Source organism: Chiloscyllium plagiosum, unplaced genomic scaffold, assembly GCF_037043375.1.
Source record: "Chiloscyllium plagiosum isolate Xiang-an unplaced genomic scaffold, Cpla_swu_hap1 HiC_scaffold_30, whole genome shotgun sequence".
Classification (NCBI taxonomy): Eukaryota; Metazoa; Chordata; class Chondrichthyes; order Orectolobiformes; family Hemiscylliidae; genus Chiloscyllium; species Chiloscyllium plagiosum.
The window spans coordinates 39,903,104-39,926,478 of NW_028270168.1; the positions used below are offsets into that span (position 1 = coordinate 39,903,104).

Sequence of the window (23,375 nt, forward strand, 5' to 3'; positions counted from 1 at the left end):
CCACTAACGCTGTATGCTTTATGTGCTGACTACATATTCTCTAGGTATACCCAAACACCATTCCCCACGTTCACTGCAACAGTAACTGTACTGTACTGATAACCACTCTCATCTCCCTTAAGCCACAAGACCATAAGACATAGGAGTGGAAGGCCATTTGGCCAATCAAGTCCACTCCACCATTCAATCATGGCTGATGGGCATTTCAACTCCACTTATCCGCACTCTCCCTGTAGCCCTTAATTCCTTTCAAGATCAAGAATTTATCAATCTCTGCCTTGAAGACATTTAACATCTTGGCCTCCATTGCATTCTGTGGCAATGAATTCCACAGGCCTACCACTCTCTGGCTGAAGAATTGTCTCCTCATTTCCATTCTAAATTGACTCCCTCTAATTCTAAGGCTGTGCCCACGCGTCCTAGTCTCCCTACCTAACAGAAACAAATAGCCAGCATCTGTCCTTTCTAAGCCATGCATTATCTTGTAAGTTTCTATTAGATCTTCTCTCAACTTCTAAACTCTAATGAGTACAATCACAGGATCCTCAGCTGTTCATCGTATGTTAGGCCTATCATTCCAGGAATCATCCGTATGAATCTCCGCTGGACATGCTCCAGTACCAGTATGTCCTTCCTGAGGTGTGGGACCCAACATTGGACACAGTATTCTAAATGGTGGCTAACTAGAGTTTTATAAAGACTCAGAAGCACATCGCTGCTTTTATGTTCCAACCCTTTTGAGATAAATGGCAGCATTATTTTGCTTACTTAATTATGGACAATCTGCAAGTTAACCTTGGGAGAATCCTGGACTAGCATTCTCAGATCCCTTTGTACTTTGGCTTTATGAATTTTCTCATCGTTTAGAAAATAGTCCATGCCAGTGTTCTTTTTTCCAAAGTGCAAGACCTCACATTGGCTCACGTTGAATTTCATCAGCCATTTCCTGGACCACTCTCCTAAACTGTCTAAATCTTTCCGCAGACTCCCCACCTCCTCAGTACTACCTGCCTGTCCAACTAACTTTGTATCATCAGCAAACCACCAGATTACCCCCAATCCCTTCATCCAGGTCATTAATGTATAAAGTGAACAGCTGCGGCCTGATAACTGTACCCTACGGGACACCACTTGTCACCAGCTACTAGTCCAAAAAAAAACTTTATATCCCAACTCTCCACCTTCTGTCAGACAGCCAATCCACAATCCATGCCAGTAGCTCACCTCAAACACTATGGGCCCTCACCTTACTCAGCAGCCTCCTGTGAGGCACCTTATCAAAGGCCTTTTGGAAGTCTAGATAAATAACATCCACTGGGTTTCCCTGGTCTCACCTACTTGTTACCTCTTCAAAGAATTCAAACAGGTTTGTCAAGCATGACCTCCTCTTACTAAATCCATGCTGAAATCAATCTGACCCTGCACTTCCAAGAATTTAGAAATCTCATCCTTTACGATGGATTCTAGAATTTTACAGGAGAAAGTGAGGTCTGCAGATGCTGGAGATCAAAGTTGAAACTTTATTGCTGGAACAGCACAGCAGGTCAGGCAGCATCCAAGGAACAGGAGATTCGACGTTTCGGGCACAGGCCGATGATTCCTGAAGAAGGGCCTGTGCCCGAAACGTCGAATCTCCTGTTCCCTGGATGCTGCCTGACCTGCTGTGCTGTTCCAGCAATAAAGTTTCAACTCTAGAATTTTACAAACAATTGAGATTAGGCTAATTGGCCTATAATTTTCCATCTTTTGTCTTGATCCTTTCTTGAACAAGGGGGTTACAATAGCAATTTTCCAATCATCTGTGACTTGCCCTGACCCCAGTGACTTTTGAAAGATCACAACTAATGCCTCCTCAGCTACTTCCTCAGCCACGTCCCTCAGAACTCTAGGATGTAGTCCATCGGGGGCAGGAGATTTATCAGTTTTTAAACTTTTTAGCTTTTCTAGCTTTTCTCTTTTATAATGACTACCATACTCAACTCTGTCCCCTGACTCTCTTTAAATGTTGGGATATTACTCATGTCTTCCACTGTGAAGACTGACGCAAAGTACTTATTAAGTTCTTCAGCTATTTCCTTATCTCCCAGCACTAGCCTTCCAGCATTAATTTGGAGTGGCTCAATGTCTACATTTGCCTCTCGTTTGTTTCTTATATATTGAAAGAAACTTTTACTATCATTTCTAATATTACTGGCTAGCCTACCTTCATATTTGATCATCTCCTTCCTTACTTCTTGTTTTGTTATCCTCGGTTTGTTTTTGTAGTCTTCCCAGTCTTCTGATTTCCCAGTGCTCTTGGCTACCTTATAGGCTTTTTTTTCTTTGATACATTTTCTGGCTTCCTTTGTCAGCCATGGCTATCTAATCCACCCCCTCCCCCACCCCCCCCAAATGATCTTTCCTTTCTTTGGGATGAACCTCTGTACTGTGTCCTCAATTACACCCAGAAACTCCTCCCATTGTTGCTCTACATTGTTCCCCGCTAGGCTCTCCTTCCAATTGATTTTCGTCAGTTCCTCTCTCATGCCCCTGTAATTACATTTATTTAACTGTAACACCATTACATTCAATTTTGCCTTCTCACTTTTGAATTGCAGGCTGACCTCTAAAATATTATAATGGCTGCCTCCTAAGTGTTCCTTTACTTTAAGATCTTTTATAAAGTCTGGTTCATTACATAGAACTAATTCCAGAATAGCCTCCTCCCTTGTGGGCTCCATCACAAGTTCTTCCAAAAAGCAATCCTGTAAGCATTCCATGAATTTCCTTTCTTTGGATCCACCAGCAACATTATTCATCTAGTCTACCTGCATATTGAAGTCCCCCATGATCACCATGACCTTGCCATTCTGACATGACCTATCTACTTCCCGGTACATCTTGCAACCCTGGTTCTGATCACTGTTGGGAGGTCTGTACATAACTTCCATTATGGAATTTTTTTTACCTTTGTGGTTCCTCAACTCCACCAACACAGACTCCACATCCTCTGACCCTACGTCATTCAGTGCCATAGATTTAATTTCATTCTTAACTAAGAAGGTAACCCCACCCCCTCTGCCCACCTCCCAGACTTTTCAATAAGTTGTAAATCCTTGGATGTTTAACTGCCAGTCCTGAATTACCTGCAAGCACGTCTCTTTGATGCCTACCACATCATCATCATTCATGATGATTTGTGCCGTTAATTCATCTACATTGTTATGAATACTATGAGCATTCAGGTAAAGTGCCTTAATGCTAATTATCTTATCCTCATGATTTTCAACATCTTTAGTAATCTGTCCTAAGTTATTCTTCCTTTTTGCTTTATCCCTAGTCTACCTTGAACTTAAACCCTGCACACATGCTAGCCTGCTGCTTATCTTTCTACTTGATTCTACTTAATATCTTCCTTCCTCTCATTGCAGGAAAACGAAGCCCACAATTACACAGAAAGATCCAGGACAGGTGATGGGCTGTCCAACATTTGGCTCTCTATCGCTTACAAAGAGAAGGTCTGGACCCAGACTTCTCTATGTCCAAGCCCTTGGATTGGTATCAGAGATTGCACTTGACAGAAGTGCAAGAATTCCCCTAGCTAAAACCTGTCTCCCTTGACATGACAGACAGTTGACAACTAATGCATGCTTCCCGGATCTGTGACCGCACTAATCAACAAGAAAATACAGAAGGAACATTCCTGACGAAGTGCTTATGCTCGAAACGTCAACTCTCCTGCCCTTTGGATTCTGCCTGACCGGCTGTGCTTTTCCAGCTCCACACTTTTCAACTCTGATCTCCAGCATCTGCAGTCCTCACTTTCTCCCAGAAGAACATGTCCCTGGCAGTTCTCGCTGAGGAGGCAAAGCACAAAGGCAAAGCAGAGATCTTGTCAGCATCCAGGTAGGATCAAAATGAGCAAGCGCTGAAAGAGCAAACAAGCAACCATGAAATGCAGCCTGGTCTAACCTTTTGAACTGGGTGGCTGTGCCTGCACGCAAGGTGTCCTTGCAGCAAATTTGCAATTGCCAAAGTCTGTGGATGAAGATTGTATGTGGTTGGCACCCATGAAGCATGCCTAAGACATTGTTGAAGAGGTTGGCAGCCCAGTGGGGCAAGCAGCAAGCTGAAGTCACCAGGTACCCACTCAGATTTTCAGGTCTATGTCTAGTTTCCATGCAACAGCTTGTAGGATATGGAACATATTAGTGAGATGGAATCCACAGTTAATAAGGCTGTTAACAGTAATAAGCCTTGTAATCGGCACCTCGTCAAGAGCAAACAAGAAACTCACCTCGATACCTGGAACTCTTTGAAAATGCAATGAGTTCTGCCCAAAATTGAGAAAGGCCTCATTTAACTTCTCACATTCGCCCAGATTTCTCACCATAGCCCACAGGTCAGGCCCCTACAGTTTCTGCTATTTTTAAAATAAACGCACATTAACTGAATGATACAAATAATGACAGTAACTATTACACGTTCAGTTATTTTTATAACATGATACCATGCGTTGGGGCGTGTGTTCATCCAGGGTCTTAGAAATTACCTCACTGTTTTCTAAAACTCTCTACAAGTGACTTACAACCAACTTGTGGAAATTAAGCTGTAGACTCACACTGCATTCTCAGAATAGGTTTGCTATCCTATATTATTTGTTCCATTAGTGAATCATAAAAGATTAGTTTAATGACACGAACATTTATATATGAATTAATATTGTTTTAAAATTCATTGGTGATTGCATGAAAATTTATTCCAATATATCCAGACAAAGATTTGAGCTTTTAGTCCCATGAACATTACCAGTTTATGGTAACTATATTAAACTTACAGCTTGCTAGGTAGGAAAAGGAGAGAAACATTTTACATTGTAATGTGATGTAATACAACCAAAGCACAGTATGCTTTGTGGTAAAATAAAATTTAAACAGATTGTCTCTCAGTTACAATTTTTCCCAGCAATTTGGTATAACTTAATACTGAAACCTTTTATGTCAATATTAATGTAATGAGAGTTATGATCGCAGGACTGATTCTAAATTCGCTTCCTTTATTATGGTTATGTAAAGACTTTCTGCCAGGCTCCTGGGGCTTTGTTATGTGAAATGACAGACTTTGGAGAATACTAGTGCCTAAATACCTACAGAGCAGCTGTCAAATCATAAGGGGGATTTAAACTGAGAACAAGATCCACTATAAGGTATTACATTGTGTCTAATTATATTTTGATATAAGCATATTTATTTATTTTGCTAATCAAACAATTCAGCAATGTTATTATACATGTCTGGCACAAGTAGAACTTGAACCCAGAGCTACTAGTCCTGGGATAGGAACACTACCACTAGACCACAATAAGACCCATGTATCGTCATTTAAGGTTTTTTTTGAACAGTTGATGCAACTGACAGTGGTTGGGACACAATCAATGAGAATTCATAGAGTTCTAATTGTCACCAATGTAGCACATGTAGCACCTGTGATTAACTTCAGGTAAGGTAATTTTCTTTTTTCAAATAACTTCAAAAACATTCTCAAATAATATCTTCCAACACAAGAGTGAACCAGACACCTGTTCTGTTTACACTCAATGCAAAGATGCTCGTAAGTTAGTTAATTCCCATCGACCTGTTGCTGAAGAAAACATACACAAGTTGGATTAATTTGGTGGTTGATAAATAGGTTCACAGAAATGAACATTTTACTGTATTGCTCAACTAATACTGACAAAATAAAAATTGAAAGATGCTGTAAATCAGAAACAACAACAGAAATTGCTGGAAAACCCGAGCAGGCCTGGCAGCATCTGTGGAGAAAAATCAAAGTTAACGTTTCGGGTTGAGCAACCCTTCTTCACAATCCTTACAAACAGATTATTTAATACATTGTGTTCTCACAACATCTTGGTCAATTTTTTGTCCTCACTCTAAGCATCATTGAAGCACATGAACCTGTTTCTATTACATGCTATCTATGGAATCTGCTGTGTGTAACTTACTGCTGATCTCTTCACAACAGTGACTGTATCTCAACAGTGATTGACTGTGAAAACAATTTAGGTGCAATCCAAGGTGCAAATTTTGCTTTCAAGCCTCAATTTTCTTTGTTTTGGATAATCACCTGAATTGTTTGTTGAGCTCATTTATTGTTAGTGGTCTTACCAGTGATATTGATACTGTAAGATCACAACCATTAAGTTAGGAAGGGTTCAACCTATAGAACTTGCTTCTACAGAAGACTGTGGAGACCAGGTCATTGAGTATCGTCAAGAAGGAGATGTTTGAAATATTAAAGGCATTGTGGAGTAAGGGGAGAATGCAGGAATACAGCATCGAGATAGAAAATCAGCCATGACTGTAATGGATGACAGAGCAGAGGGCTGAATGGCCTACTCCTTCTGCTAGTTTCTCAGTACGGTTCCTGGAGTTGGACATGAATGGCTGACTAACAGCTCTGGAGAACAAAACAAATTTGAACAATATCTGAGTTATTAACAGTAATTTGATGAACAGGTTTCACCTTCAAATAATTGGTGGCCTGGGCAAAGAAATATAACTGAGATAGCCAAAAGAAACTACAACCTGTATTGAAAGGAAAATCCTCTCATGCAGCAATACTCAGTTCAGACCACGCAGTTTGACATCAGATTTTGGTTGTGGGTTTCACTGTTGTACAATATATCTGGCCGATTAGATGTTAATAATATCTTGTTTATAACACAGTCCGACCACCAACACCTGTTATTGGGGTAACAGTTTGAAAAATGGGACACGTAATGTGTTCCTCATCTTGCTGATGAAACCACAGTGGATATCTGTAAAGAAATAAATACCCATAATAAAATCTCCTTTGGCAACTGAGGTTTATTTGTGTGGTACAACACATGGAAGCACTTATCTTCTCTTCAGACAGAGGAATGCACTCAATCTGCTTTAAATTTGTGATCCTTTTTGCACATGTAAAATTATATTCAAGACAGTATATAGTCTGACAGATACAGATTATTGAAAACAGTGTTTTTTAAGGCAGGGTTTAAATGATTTACTGAAGGAAGATGTTTCAATCTACTTTCATCAATGTTAGAGAATATTTGATACCAGTTACTAACTGTGACATAATGATGCTGATTTAAGCAGTATCCTATGCAGTGAAATAGAAAGAACGAAGAAAGTGAAACTTTTCTGAATACTACTTTAATTTCAACTTTTGTCAAGGAAATGTTTTCCTTTTTCCATTCTCTAATCCCTCACTGGATGTTAATTTAAGTCTTCTATTCTCTGCTATTGATTAGCTTGGTAAATATTTACGGTAACTTTATCACTTGTCATTGGCTTTTTTTGTTTTCTACTCATGGTCTACATGTTATCTAAATATTCTGGTGCTGTAATAATAATAATTAGGTTAAATTATGCAGTATAGAATACACATCACAAGAGTAGGCCTTTCAGTATTTGCATTCTACTCAAGACTTCTTCCATCCTTCCTTATCTATCTTTCCAGGGATAACCTTCTTAACCCTTCTATCGTATATATTTGCCTGGCCTCCCCTTAAATGCATCCACACTATTTATCTCAACTGCATATTCTGGAAGTGAGTTCAACATGATCATCATTTCTGGTCAAAGGGGTTCTTCTGAACTCCCTATTGGACACTGGGCAGTTACCTCATATTAATGGCCTCTCATTTTGTTCTTCCCCACGAGGGGAATCCCTCCCTCATGTCTACTCTTTAATAAATGTTTCCAATGGTGAACTCTTACAAATGTTTTGGCAAATTCTGAGTCTTTTGGAGGTGTTTTGAATTTATCTAGTGAGTTCTGTCAGCATATCTTACCAAACCTACCTCATCAATTACCTACTATACCCCCATCATGTCCTTCATGCCCAATTTCCATCTCATCTTACCATGCACCCATCCTAGAAGAATTCACCATTCAGCAAATATCCACTAAAGCACCAGCCGCCTTGTGCCTATGACACCTTTAAAACATGCAGTGCACCCCGATGAGCACTGGCACTCAGGAGCAGCCCTGCTCAGCCATGGACAGGGTTAAAAATATGGTGGAGAACAGGAAGACAGAACTGCAGTTGTCCGAAAGGGACCTGAACTTGGTCAAAGGCTGGTGCAAGGTAAAAGAGTCATCTTCCAAGAGGACCAGCAGAGGAAGAAGCACTATGAGACCCTAACAGAACACCCAGAGAACACCACCTGGTCAGTGCCATCCCTCGGATGCAGAGAAACAGCCGACAGTATAGAAAGAAAGTAAATGACATTCTCCGCTCCATGGTATCCATGCCACACCAGGCCCCATGCCACACCATTCTCAGTATTGCCTGTAACATCTTCCCTCACCAGTGCTTCCCCTTCAGCCTACTGCACTAGTAGCCTTGCACATCCTCTTTTCTGCCTCCTCAATCCTTTGCCTCCATCTTGCCACCTTTTCCCCACATGTGCCAACTGAATCCCATCCACTGTCATCACACGTATTCACCCCCTTTTCCTTCTCATTCTAGTTGAAGACCGCTGACAACAGGTAGGAGAGAGACCAGATGAGTAAAGGGGTGCTTGAAATCTGCATCCTCACCCTAAATGAGAGGAGAATAGTGGCCCTAGCAGAACACAACCGACATGGCTCCTGTGGGGATACAGAAACATGCATGTCCTGCCAAACAAGTAAGGACCCTGCATGTTACTGCTACTCTCCCATTAGGCCTGTTATCACTCTCAGTCCTTGCACATCACTTCCCACCATGGTATTCTCTCTTTCTTGTCTTGTAGGTTCCACGAGCCTACCAATTATATCTGAAGAGAAAAGGTTGGCTGTCTCTGAGGATACGAGTACTGAGGAAGTATTAGCAAGGCTGCCCTTGCACCAAGCCCCACCAGCTCAGATACTGACACCTCTGTGGGACCAATCACCTCTGAGAGTATGGGAGAACAAGCTGGTGAATGCCTCACTGAGACAGCAATGTCCCAGGTTGCTGGCACTCTAAGAACTGACAGGGACCATGCAGTTGCCCAGCCCAGAGAAAAAGAGGACCTGGTGATGCCAGCATTCAGGGACTTTGTCCAGATAAACAGGGAGGAGCAGGAGCAGCAAACAGGGATGTGGGACGCAATGGCCCTCAATGCCCAGAAGCTGTAGCATTGCAGTGAGCCATGTGACAGTCTGGCTGCCTTGGAGAGTCAGGTCCAGCACCCTGGAAGCTGACAGATGGACTGTGGCCCACACTCTGAACTAACATGACCGGACTGCTCTAAGGAAGAAATGCCCAGGCGTCTGGCTGGTGCCCATACAAATCCTTTTCTGCACGACCTTGCCTTTTGGACCAGCTGCTATGGAGACAGCAGACTGACTGTGGCCTGCACCTTGGAATGCAGAGGGTTGGACTGCCTGATCAATATGCTCACCACCATTAGCCCAACCTAAAGTCCTTCACTGCTATGAGATGCGGCCCTGAACCTACTGTGTTGGCACACCCTGGAAGACAGATGCCTCCATGACTTCAGTGAGGACTAATCTGCTTCGGGCTGAATGCATGGCTTCCTGATGGCTGCAGATGTGATGTGCTTGCTGACACATGTTGAAGGTGTCAGATTGACATAACACAGCAATATGTCCACACAACTGAGGACTGCAAGGCAAGCTGCCTAGCTGCGTGACAGCACTAATTGGCATGACAAGGCAATGCAGCGATGATTGATCAAGTATGTAGGCACTAAGTACAGAGCACAAAGAGACCACGTAACCAGCCTGAGGTGCAGCCTTGTCCAATCTGTGAACTGGGTGCCCATCCTCATTGAAAAACACCCTCACTGCAGTGTTTCATTGCTAGTTACAGGTGTGCCATGCAATAGAAGTCTATGCTTCCAGGTGGCCCTACCAGGGAGTAGTAGAAGTGTTAGGATGATCATGACAGGTTGGCACATGCTGAATACAAATGTTCATGGAGTAGGAGAGTGTACTGCTGTTAGCCCTTATCTAATATGGAGGTCATATGAAGCAAGCATTGAGCAAAATCTGCCATATATGTGTACTCTGACTTCCTTCTCAAGTTTTCCCAATGTTGTGCTTGTTTGGTTGTTAAGGTGGGAGTCTGAATATTAATGAGGTGAGTTGAGACATTAACAAGGCATCTAACAAGCATTAATCCCCATCTGTTGGCATCTTGCTGCTGTCCAGTGAGAATTTCACCAGATCATTCCCAACTATAACCTTTGATTTCCCTGTCTAACAAAAATCTGTCTACAATTGCCTTAGAAATATTCTATGACCAAGCTTCCATGCCATCTGAGGCAAAGATTTCCAAAGTTACACAACCCTCTGAAAGAAGAAAGGTTCTCCTTACCTTTGTATAGAACTGTGAAATGTAGACAGAAATTCAACCATTGATAAAAGGAGGCAAAAAGGCGAAGCTTCATAGTGGACCATATAAAACGATGCATCCCATTGACCATTGCTCAGACTTGCAATATGGTGCACCTGCGTGTGCTAATCACTTCATATATAAATACCCAGGATCCCGTTTTATGTTGGCAAATTGAATTTTTACATACATTGCACTTTATCGAAGAAGGGGTCATAGAGATAATCTCTGACACAGCTCTATGTCAAAACCCTGATCAATCAGAATCTATGAGAATTAAGGTTGACAAGGACCTGTTCTTGCACCATCTCCATGCTAATGATGACCCAGTTAAGCAACACCTTTTTTCCTTCTGTATAAAATGGTGTCCTTTTATCCAAGTCTGTTTCTTGCATCCTAGTTCTAATGACTGGAAGACAAAAGTTTTGAATTCTCGTCTCTTTTTGGCTGTATTTAAGTCAGTACTACCAAGCAATTATTTGGATTGAAACTCCCTAATGTGATGGATTTATGTCATGGAGTCCCAACAATTAACTGATAAAGCTTTGTAGCATAATGCTGAATGTAAACCATCAGGGCTTACTTTCAAATAGATCAAAGTTGCAAACCTCGGAATTAGATGTCATTATCAGTAACATTTTTCCCCAAGGACTGAGCTTCCCAGAACTGGCCAAGTCACTTGAAGGAAACAAGGAAATTAAGAGAGAATGGGAAAGGCTTCTTTCCATGTAGTTCGGACCAGTTTCTAATGAGTTCTGTGAAGCAATGTCAATGACCTTCATTGGCACATCAAGAGGCTACAGCACCTTCCTTTCTTTCTGAAAAAGATAGCATGGCTTGCGGGATGAGGAAAATGTCCAAAAACATGTAATTAAAAAAAGGGAGTAAAAGAACTGAAAGGAACAACAATGCAGCAAAATGCCCGAGGATTTAATAAAACAGGTTAACATAACATTTTGCTCATTACAAATGTACACATGAATAAGGATGAAAATAATATGAATTTCTCTGCCTCTTCTTTTGTTTTGGTTCACTTTCAATCAGATAAAAATTTTAGAGAAAGCACCATAAATAAAAGGAAAATGGCAAGATTTGTACATTTTAAACCATTTGGCAACTCCTTTTTGCTGCCAAAAAAACAATTGGTTTGTTTGATGAGTTTCTCCATCTTTTAGTCTGCCAGTCTGATATATTGTCACAGATAATGGTGCTAACACTGTAAATGTAACGATGAAAGGAGGTTATGATAATATGAATTTGCTTTGCAGCCTCACTAAATATTAAATGTTATATTTTAGATGAAGATTTAGAAGCCAGCATTGATATATATTTCTATCATTATGAAATTTTCATTCTAGAAGGGACAAAAAAATACTGAAGAGGGGGGGGAAAGGTAAATCCAGAGCACAAAACCCAGCAGATCTTTTTTTCCAAAAGTGCTTTTTGGTGTAGAAATATTGTTAATTACAAAGAAGTAATAAAACATTAATTAGAAATATTGTTCCCCTCTCACTGAAGGTAGATGCTCACATCCAGATGTAGAAATAAGAAGTGGTGTTTAAAAGTACTGTGCTTGCTGGAAATCTGAAACAAACAGAGAATAAGGGAGAAACGCAATAGGTCTGGCAGTATTTGTGGAGAGAAAAACAGAGTTAACAGATATTTTGTCCACAAACCTTCTCCACAATTTATTAATGGTGATCTAATTGTATCCTCAAATCCACATTCCTACCCACCTCAAATAGCCTTTCATCCCTCATTCCCTCCCCATCCAACCACACCATCTTTTCTAAGAATCTCTTCACCTCAGCCTTGAAAATATTCAAGGACTCTGCTTCCATGGTTTTTCAGGAAGAGAGTTCTAAAGAGTCACAGCCCTCTGAGAGAAAATATTTTGCTTCATATCTTTTTTTTAAATGGACGACGCCTTATTTTTAAGCAATGACCATTAGTTCTAGATTACCTCATAAGAGAAACATCTCCACATTCAACCTGTCCAGACCCTTCAGGAATCATATTTGCGAAGATTTATTCTCTCTTTCAAAATAAACTGCTTCAATGTTAATTATTCTTGATGAGAATAGAACATTCTTCTACTTGAAACAACGATCAAGATGAATGACTCCCAGTTCAACTGCAATTTGGTTAGATGCTATGTAACACGCATTCTGCATCAGACCAAGAATTTGTTTACTTAGTAGAGACACATGTTCACCTCCTCACTGCCATCTTTGTACTCCCTTTCAATGAAAATGCTGATTTAGCTCCCATTATTAATTTTTTTGCTGCATACTTTCATAAGCAGGTAATCTGACAGAGGGTGACCCAAACATAATTCAGCTAGGGTCACCACGCCACCAAGTGAGAGGCAATTTTCATCCCATTAAGGTCTTAGCTGAATTTGAACCAGACTTCCAGAATTACTACACCGGTTATAGCCAAATCTACATGCCTTGGATTCATTTATTTCTGACCAGCTTGGCAATATCTATTATTTTGAGGCAGATGATTCCAGTTTATATCTGCACACAATCCAAGTGTAAAATTTCAGTGCAGCAACCTCTTTCCCATTTGCTCTTATATAGATTTTTTTCAGCCAAAGTAAAATTTCAATCCAAAGAAACTGCTTCCAAATTGCCATTTACTCTTTATGTTTGACAAATTAAGTGTCAAAGTGTCAATCTACTCATATTGCCTAACATCAGTAACAAGCTTTGAAAGTGTAATTACTCTTATATAAATGTTGTTTGGTTGAATAATTAGTGTTTTTTAATATATATTAAGTTACTGAGTAGCTAATTAAAGAGCATACAAAAAAATAAATGTACTGTTTTCAGTTTATTATTTCTATAAAAAAAATGATCTGGGCATAATCCTGATTCAGGCATTGCATTTCCTGGCAGAGATATACGTCTTTATCATTACAGTAAGATCATATTTTAATGTGAAGGGAATATTCTCAGTAAATCTTTCATAATAGCTTTCCTCCTCAAGTTTTTGTTCACAAAGTAACACTCCCCTGTTTTACAAACAGAGAGGAATGTCCTTCCTAATTTGAGCTGTCATTTATTTCACCTTATTTGACTGATGTTTTCAATGTTAAGCCTTGGCTGCCATTATCACCATTTGCCTCCATTCAACAAGCTCATTTATTGCTGAAGGAGCAGAAGACACATGTGGAAGCCAAATCTAGGGAGGAAAACCATGTCAATCAGCACTCCAAAAATAGAGGGAAGGAAAAAGCCAAGGAGTTCAAAACCAGTTGCTCTACAAACATAACATGAAAGTAAATCTCCAAATTAAAAATATGCTTGCTTGTATTTTGTCCTAAGCCAAAAATACTTCAGGTTATCTGAAGTATTTTATCTGACAGTTCTTAAGACCTTGAAAACCCAGTGCTTGACCGTACCTGCCACAGTTTTCCCCAGTTCCCATTCAAGCAGTGATTTTGATATCCCATCCACAGGGAGAAACAAAAAGTTAAAAAAGTAACACTTCAAAATGAACTAACTGCTGTTCTGAGGTTCCATTTTAAAGACATACCACTTTGTCTCATTCAATAATTTACTGTTTCTTTTCCTTCTGGAATATCCTGAATAAAACCTACTTCCACCCCTACAGCACAGCCATCCTGCATTATTACATATTCATGGAAGATGAGTGCTGCTGGCAAGGCCAACATTTGTTACCCACCCCTCATTGTCCTTAAGAGGTTGGTAATGAGCTGTCTACTCGAACCGTTGTAATCTATGCTTGTTAAGTACAATCAAAGTGCTTTTTGATGGAGAGTTATCAGACATTGTAGCAGTTAAACATGGTTTGGTAGATCATTTCAAAGGGCAGTTAAGAGTCAACATTGCTGTGAATCTGGAGTCATAGAGTCATAGAGATGTACAGCAAGGAAACAGACCCTTTGGTGCAACCAGTCCATGTCGACCAGATATCCCAACCCAATCTCGACCCACCTGCCAGCACCCGGCCCATATTCCTCCAAACCCTTCCGATTCATATACCCATCCAAATGCCTCTTAAATGTTGCAATTGTACCAGCCTCCACCACATCCTCTGGCAGCTCATTCTATACACGTACCACCATCTGCATGAAAACGTTGCCCTTTAGATCTCTTTTATATCTTACCCCTCTCACCCTAAACCTATGGCCTCTAGTTCTGGACTACCCAGTCCCAGAGAAAAGATTTTGCCTATTTATTCTATCCATGCCCCTCATAATTTTGTAAACCTCTATAAGGTCACCCCTCAGCCTCCGATGCTCCAGGGAAAACAGCCCCAGCCTGTTCAGTCTCTCCCTGTAGCTCAGATCCTCCAACCCTGGCAACATTCTTGTAATTTTTTCTGAACCCTTTCAAGTTTCACAACATCTTTCCGATAGGAAGGAGACTAGAATTGCACGCAATATTCCAACAGTGGCCTAACCAATGTCCTGTACAGCTGCAACATGACCTCCCAACTCCTGTACTCAATACTCTGACCAATAAAGGAAAGCATACCAAACACCTTCTTCACTATCCTATCTACCTGCGACTCCACTTTCAAGAAGCTATGAAACTGCACTCCAAGGTCTCTTTGTTCAGCAACACACCCTAGGACCTTACCATTAAGTGTATAAGTCCTGCTAAGATTCGCTTTCCCAAAATGCAGCACCTCGCATTTATCGGAATTAAACTCCATCTGCCACTTCTCAGCCCATTGGCCCATCTGGTCAAGATCCTGTTGTAATCTGAGGTAACCCTCTTCGCTGTCCACTACACCTCCAATTTTGGTGTCATCTGCAAACGTACTAACTGTACCTCTTATACTCGCATCCAAATCATTTATGTAAATGACAAAAAGTAGAGGGCCCAGCACCGATCCTTGTGGCACCCCACTTGTCACAGGCCCCCAGTCTGAAAAACAACCCTCCACCACCACCTTTGAGCCAGTTCTGTATCCAAATGGCTAGTTCTCCCTGTATTCCATGAGATCTAACCTTGCTAATCAGACTCCCATGGGGAACCTTGTCGAACGCCTTACTGAAGTCCATCTAGATCACATCTACTGCTCTGCCCTCATCAATCTTCTTTGTTACTTCATCAAAAAACTCAATCAAGTAGGCCAGAATAGATAAAGATGGCAGGCTTTTCATCCCTAAAGAAAATTAGTGAAGCATATCATTTTAAAAAAAAGCCAACAATAGTTTCACAGTTGCCAGTGGAATAACTTTTAATTCCAGATTATTTAAGTGAATTCAAGTTTCAACATCTGCTCTATGAGCATTAGTTCCTGGACTTGTCTCTGCAGGTGGTGAGGAAATTAACAAGAGGGAAAAGCATATGTGACTTTCTCTTTGCCAAACTACCTGTTTCAAATCATCTGTTCATGACAGCATCAGTGACATTGACCACGATGCTAATCGGAACAGACTGTAAACAGTCCACAACTCAAAGCTGAATATCCATAAACATGATATAAAGTGTATATTTATTTATATTCTGATATCATTTATTTTGGGTTTTGTTTTAATTTTGAATTTGTAGCACATGGATTTTCTATCTGCATGGAGGGAGTTTAATGATTAACCTGTAGGTATTTCTGAGGCCACAGTGATCCTTTCAAAATATAATGTTAGAGGGAGTCTTCCGAGAGAGAAATGGGAAAGGCTATGAGTGAAGAAAGTAAACAATGTAGCATATTAAACTTTCAGACAGAACATTCTGGACTTTATTTGAGCTTAAGGGAAATACACACAACACAGAGAAGAAAGCTTTGTTACTTTCAGTTTGGAGTCATTAGCAGAAGTCTTGGCTGAAGCTGGATATGTAAAACAGTTGTTCCTTGGAAAGAGATGTTGTTTAGGTCTGTTAAGAAAGATGTTACATCAGTGTAAGGAGTTTAGTGTAGAAGTTCCAGATCAGAAGTGTTTGGTTACAACCTGGAAGGGGTTACTTTAAGCTGGAAAAATCTAAACTCAGTTGTATGAAAACTCTGGGAACAGGCTATCAGATTCACAAAATGGGGAATTGAAGCTGCAGATAAATTAAGTTCAATAGATATAAAAGAGAAAGGAATTCTTTCTGCTGTGAGTGTTATAAAGGAATTTTGTTTGGATTAATGTGATTGTATTTCACTGCGTGTTTCGAATTTTTAAATTTATATGATATCAAACTAGTATAGTTTATACTATTTTATCTTTATTTTTGTTGCATAATAAACTTGTTTTATTGGTTAATCTGCAGAATTCGTATTTGTGTTTCAGTGGAAACCACCTCATTAAAAATAAGAGTGAGATTTCAGTCTAGGATCTGACTTGTCCAATAATAACATCAGCTCTTATCATAACAACACTGTGTACCATCAGCAGCAGAATTAGATTTAGCCACAATGTACAACCTTGTATCCTGGCAAATGCCCAATTTTACTATTACCATCAAACCAGGCTATCAACACTGGTTTAATGAAACTTGCAAGAGGACAGATCAAGAACAGCAACAAGCAAGAAAAACTTTGGTGTCAATCTGGTAAAGCTGTAGCACAGGATGAATTGAATGCCACTAGCAAAGCAATGGACAGAGACAAGAAATCTGTAACCAATGGACAAGATATAAAAATTGCACTCCTATTGCATCATCTTGAATTTGGTGAGCAATTAAACAGTGAACAGATAAAGTAAGAACAAAGAAAATTTACAGCCTAGGAACAGACCCTTCAGCCCTCCAAACCTGTGCCAATCCAAATCTGTCTAACTGTCTAAACCTATCGCTCAATTCCTAAGGTTTTATATCCCACTGCTCCCCACCTGCTCATGCATCTATCCAGATGCACTTTAAATGAAGCTACCATGCCTGCCTCTACTACCTCTGTTAGCAGCGCGTTCTAGGCACCTACCACCCTCTGCGTACTCTCTTAAATTTTTCACCTCTCACCTTGAACGTGTGACTTCTCGTTATTGAATCCCTTACCCTGGGAAAAAGCTTATCTCTATCAACCTGTCTGTACCCTTCATGATTTTGTAGACCATAATCAGATCCCCCCCTCAATCTCCTTTCTTGTAATGAAAACAATCCTAACCTAGTCAACCTCTCTTCATAGCTAGCACCTTTCATACCAGGCAACATCCTCGTCAACCTTCTCTGCACCTTCTCCAAAGCGTCCACATCCTTTTGGTAATGTGGCGCCCAAGACTGTACACAGTATTCGAAACGCAACTGAACCAAAGTCTTGCACAATTTTAACATGACCTGCCAGTTCTTATACACCGTCCGATGAAAGCAAGTACACCTTATGGCTTCTTGACCACTCTACCACCTGTGCAGCAAGTTTCAGGGTACAATGGACCTGCACTCCCAGATCTCTCTGCTCATCAACTTTACCATAGGCTCTTCTATTTACAGTATAGTTCGTTCTAGAATTAGACATTCCAAAATGCATCACCTCACATTTGCCTGGATTGAAATCCATCTGCCACTTCTCTGCCCAACTCTCCAGTCTATCTATATTCTCCTGTATTCTTTGACAGTCCCTTATGCTTTCTGCTACTCCACAGTCTTCGTTTCATCTGAAACCTTACTGATCAGATCACCAATGCCCCCTTCCAGATCATTTATGTATACCACAAACAACAGTAGCCCCAGCACAGATCCCTGTGGAACACCACCTGTCACCGATCTCCATTTCGAGAAACTCCCTTCAACTACTACTCTCCAAGATTTTTATCCACCTAGCGAGAACATCCTGCACACCATGTGACTTCACTTTCTCCATTAGTTTACCATGGGGAACCTTATCAAACACCTTACTAAAGTCAATGTATATGACATCTACAGCCCTTGCTTCATCTATCAACTTGGTCACTTCTTCCAAGAACTCTATTAAGTTGGTAAGGCGCAATCTCCCCTGCACAAAACCATGTTGCCTGTCACTGATAAGCCCATTCTTTTCCAATTATAAATAGATTATATCCCTCAATACCTTCTCCAGAAAATGTCCCACTACTGACGTCAGGCTCACGGGTCTGTAGTTACCTGGAATATCCTACTACCCTTCTTGTACAGTGGGATAACATGAGCAACTCTCCAGTCTTCCAGCACTTCGCCTGTGTTTAAGGATGCTACAAAGTTATCTGTCAGGACCCCACCTCCCTCAGCAACCTGGAATAGATCCCATCCAGTCCTGGGGATTTGTCCACCTTAATATCCTTTCGTGTACCCAACATATCTTCCCTCCTTATGTCAATGTGATTCAAAGTAAACAAGCCTCTATCTTTAATCTCAACATTCATCATGTCCCTCTCCTCAGTGAACACTGATGCAAAGTAATCGTTGAGAATCTCACCCATTTTCTCAGGTTCAACACACAACCTTCCTTCCTTATCCTTTAGTGAACCAAACCTTTCTCTAGTTACCCTCTTGCTTCTTATATATGAATAAAAGGACTTGGGATTCACCTTAATTCTCCTCGCTAAAGTTATTTCATGACCCCTTTCAGCTCGCTGATTCCTTGTTTAAGATTAGTCCTACTCTCCCGATATTCCTCCAAGGCCCGTTCTGTTCTTAGCTGCCTGGACTTATGCACGCTTCCCTTTTCCTCTTGGCTAGTGGCACTTGTCATCCATGGTTCACGAATCTTGCCTTTTTTATCCGTTGTTTTCAAAGGCACATGACTATTCTGCACTATCTTCAACCCATTTTTGAAAGCCTCCCACATATCAAATGTGAACATCCCTTCAAATAGCTGCCCCCAATCCATATTTCCCAGCTCCTGCTGAATTTTGATATAATTGGCCTTGGCTCGGTTTAGTACACTTCCCTGAGGACCATTCTCATCTTTGTCTACAAATATTCCAAAACTTACAGAATCGTGGTCACTATTCCCAAAGAAATCCCCCACTGCAACTTCTACCACCTGGCCTGGCTCATTCCCCAACACCAGGTCCAATATGGCCCCTTCCCTAGTTGGACTATTGATATACTGTTCTAGAAAACTTTCCTGGATGCTCCTTACAAACTCGACCCCATCCAAACATCTGACACAAAGTTTATTTTAGTCAATGTTGAGAGAATTAAAATCTCCCATCACCATTACCCTGTTGCCTCTACATCTTTCCATAATCTGTTTACCTATTTATTCTTCTACCTCACACTCACTATTGGGAGGCCTATAGTACAACTGCAACAATGTAACTGCACTCTTCTTATTTCTCAGCTCTACTAATAATGTCTCACTGCTCAAGCCCTCCATGGTGTCCTCCTTTAGCACAGCTGTGGTATTATCCCTGACCAGCAATGCAGCCCCTCCCTCCCCTTTTAATGCCCTCCCTGTCCTGTCTGAAGCATCTATATCCTGGAACATTTATTTGCTAATCATATCCTTCCTTCAACCAAGTCTCTGTGATCGCAATAACGTCATACTTCCAGGCACGAATCCAAGCCCTAAGTTCTTCTGCCTTACCCACTATACTCTTTGCATTAAAATATATGCATTTCAAATCACCAGTTCCTTTGTGTTCATCTGCTCTCTGCCTACTATTCCTTTTAGTAATGCTAACTTCATGATCCTTACAGTCTCTAGTTTCCACCTCACTGTCTACTTGTCTTCTCTTCTGGTTCCCAGCCCCCTGCCACATTAGTTTAAACCCTCCCCAACAGCAGTTGCAAAAAGTTCCCCCAAGGACATTAGTTCCAGTCTGGTTCAGATGTAGGCCATCTAATTTGTTATAGTCCCACCTTTTCAGGAACTGGTCCCATTGTCCAACAAATCTGATCCCCTCCCTCTGACACCATCCCTCAAGCCATGTGCTCATCCTGCCTATTCTTTCATTTCTACCTTGGCTAGCTCGTGGCACTGGTAGCAATCCTGAGATCACTGCCTTTGAGGTCCTCCTCTTTAACTTTTCTCCTAGCTCCCTAAATTCTGCTTTCAGGACCTCATCTCATTTTTTTGCTTATATAATTGGTGCCTATATCCATCATGACAACGGGTTGTTAACCCTCACCTTTCAGAATGCTCTGCTGCCGATTGGTGACATCCCTGACCCAAGCACCTGGGAGACAACATACCATCAGGAGTCTCATTTTCAGCCACAGTACTGCCCATCTACTCTCCTTACAATAAAATCCCCTATGACTATGGATCTATGGGTGTTTTTCCCACCCTTCTGGACAGCAGAGCCCACCACAGTGCCATGATCCTGGCAACAAGAGACTCCGCAAATACCCCCATCTTCAATTATGCAAATTTGACATCATTGTAAGTATTTTAATATTTTCAGCTAAAGGTGCAAAGTCAATAATCTACCTGAGTCTCAACAGAAATCTCCAGCATCTCAGATACCAGTCTTCAGCAGTTCTGGTCTCTCTAATTTATTTCAAGAAAAAGATGAAGGCTCTATACTTCAAAAGCTATGAGCCCTGATAGCATTCCAAAATTAGCCATGTCCATAGCCAAGGTGTCCCAGTACAGTTACAACATTGGCACTTGAATGCAAGAATTGCCTGCATATGTCCTGCCCACAAAAGGTAGAAGAAATCTAACTGACCATTTACCACCCTATCAGTCTGATCTCAATTGTTAATGACATGATAGAAGGGATAATCAACAGTGCTATTAAATGCCCCTTGAAAGGAATAACTTGCTCACTGATGTTCAGTTGAAGTTCTGCTTCTAACCTTATTACCTTGATCATGAACAAAGGAGCTGAACTCCAGAGGAGAGACAAAAGTGACATCAAGGCAGCATTTAACAGAGAATGACCTGAAGGAGCAGTAGGATTCACAAAGTTAATCTTGTGTACGAAGGGATTTTCTTATAAGGAGTGGATGAGTAGGTTGGACATTGAAGTTTAGGAAAATGAGAGGAGACCTTATTGAAACATATAAGGTTCTTAAGGGCTTGACAGGGTAGATGTGGAGAAGTTGTTTTTTTCTTGTAGGACAGTCTACGGCCAGCTGGCTTAATCTCAATATTAGGAGTCACACATTTAAGACAGATATGAGGAATGTGAACACAATATTCACCATCTTAAACATTTACCCCAATCACCACTGATGTACAGTGGCACCATCTATAAGATGCACTGCAGTACTTCACTAAGCATTCTTTGACAGCGCCTTCCAAACCCACAACCTCTAGAATGCAAAAGGACAAAGGCAAAAGGACATGGGAACACCACAGCCTCGGATTCCTCTCCAAGCCACACATCAATCTGACTTTGAACTATATCACCCTTTTTTCATTACTAGGTCACCTTTCTGGAATATCTGAAATTTCCTTCCCAGCAGCATGATAGATGTCTCTATACTTCCAAACCTGAAGTATTTCAGAAAAGCACCTTCTCCAGGGCAAGTAGGAATAGATAACAAATGCCTGCCCAGCTAGTGATTCCAATATGCTTGATTTTTTTTTTAAACTTCAAGACTTATGGCAATACAATACTGAGTGGGGAAACATCTCTCACGCCACCAGTCCCTCAAAATAAAGGAGACGATTTTCATGGATGCATTCATAAGAACTTTATTGCATGCATTTCTGGTCTCCTTCCTATCGGAAAGATGTTGTAAAACTTGAAAGGGTTCAGAAAAGATTTACAAGGATGTTGCCAGGGTTGGAGGATTTGAGCTATAGGGAGAGGCTGAACAGGCTGGGGCTGTTTTCCCTGGAGCGTCGGAGACTGAGAGGTGACCTTACAGAGGTTTACAAAATTATGAGGGGCATGGATAGGGTAAATAGGCAAAGTCTTTTCCCTGGGATCGGGGAGTCCAGAACTAGAGGGTATAGGTTTAGGGTGAGAGGGGATAGATATAAAAGAGACCTAAGGGGCAAGGTTTTCACACAGACGGTGGTACGTGTATGGAATGAGCTGCCAGAGGAAGTGGTGGAGGCTGGTACAATTGCAACATTTAAGAGGCATTTGGATGGGTATATTAATAGGAAGGGTTTGGAGGGATATGTGCCGGGTGCTGGCAGGTGGGACTAGATTGGGTTGGGATATCTGGTCGGCATGGACAGGTTGGAATGAAGGGTCTGTTTCCATGCTGTACATCTCTATGACTATATAACTGCAGGTGAATCTTTTAACATGGGGAGACTGTGAAGACAAGACTGCATTGCAGCTACCACACGGTTCTGGATGTTCAGAAAAGTCTCCTGTTCTCACCATGCGTCATTTGTATTTCAGAAGAATTTTCAAGTTGACAATCAACATTGATTTGCCACATCATTGCCTCCTCCCCCTCTCATCTTAGGCTGTCCTTTAAGACCAATTATTGTTTTCTTTCATTCTAGATTGGTGGGTGCTGAGTGAATAAGTAGTCCAGTGCTGGATCCACAACATCCCATGGTAACTGGAGCACACAATATTTAATCAGGTGGGGTGGATGGGCATTGGAGTTTCCATTTGCTCCTTCCACTGTTTGTATTTTGTTTCCACCTGGGCATGTTCAAGATGCGAGAGACAGATGACACCTTTATAGCGCTTCTTCACCAGTTTAGATAGTCTTTAGTAAGAGATTTCCTGAGTCAATGGGGTTTTGCATTTTCTCATGGAAGCTTTGAGAATGTTCTGGAAGTGTTTTCTTTGCCCTCCCAGTAACTGTTTGCTGTGACGAAAGGTCAGGTAGAAAGCGTGTTTTGGAAATCTTGTATAGGATATGAAGGCAACTGCATTGAATAAGAACCTTGGGACCCTGGAGAAACATTGTGATGATGTTATGAAACAGCACAATGTAGATGGATGTAGAATGCAATATATTAGACTATAATAGTCTGAAATGGTGGACTGAGCGTAACGGGTGTCTTGCAGGTGTTCCTGAGATTGCAAGTTTACTTCTAGATTTCTGACAGTTATTATGTTACATTTGGATAAGTACATCAATATGAAATGTTTGGAAGGATATGGGCCAAGCACAGGGAAGTGGGTCTAGTTTAGTTTGGGATCATGGTTAGCATGGTCTGGTTGGACTGAAGGGTCTGTTTCCATGCTGTACAACTCTGTGACTCTGTGACTCTATTATCTCAAATGAGAGTCTTAA

At 41.0% G+C, this 23,375-nt stretch overlaps 1 pseudogene; it reads left to right on the forward strand.

Moving 5' to 3' along the window:
* Window positions 1-7,989: 7,989 nt before the first annotated feature.
* Window positions 7,990-23,375, forward strand: part of LOC122563390 (eukaryotic translation initiation factor 3 subunit G pseudogene) — a 107,800-nt pseudogene continuing 92,414 nt past the window's right edge.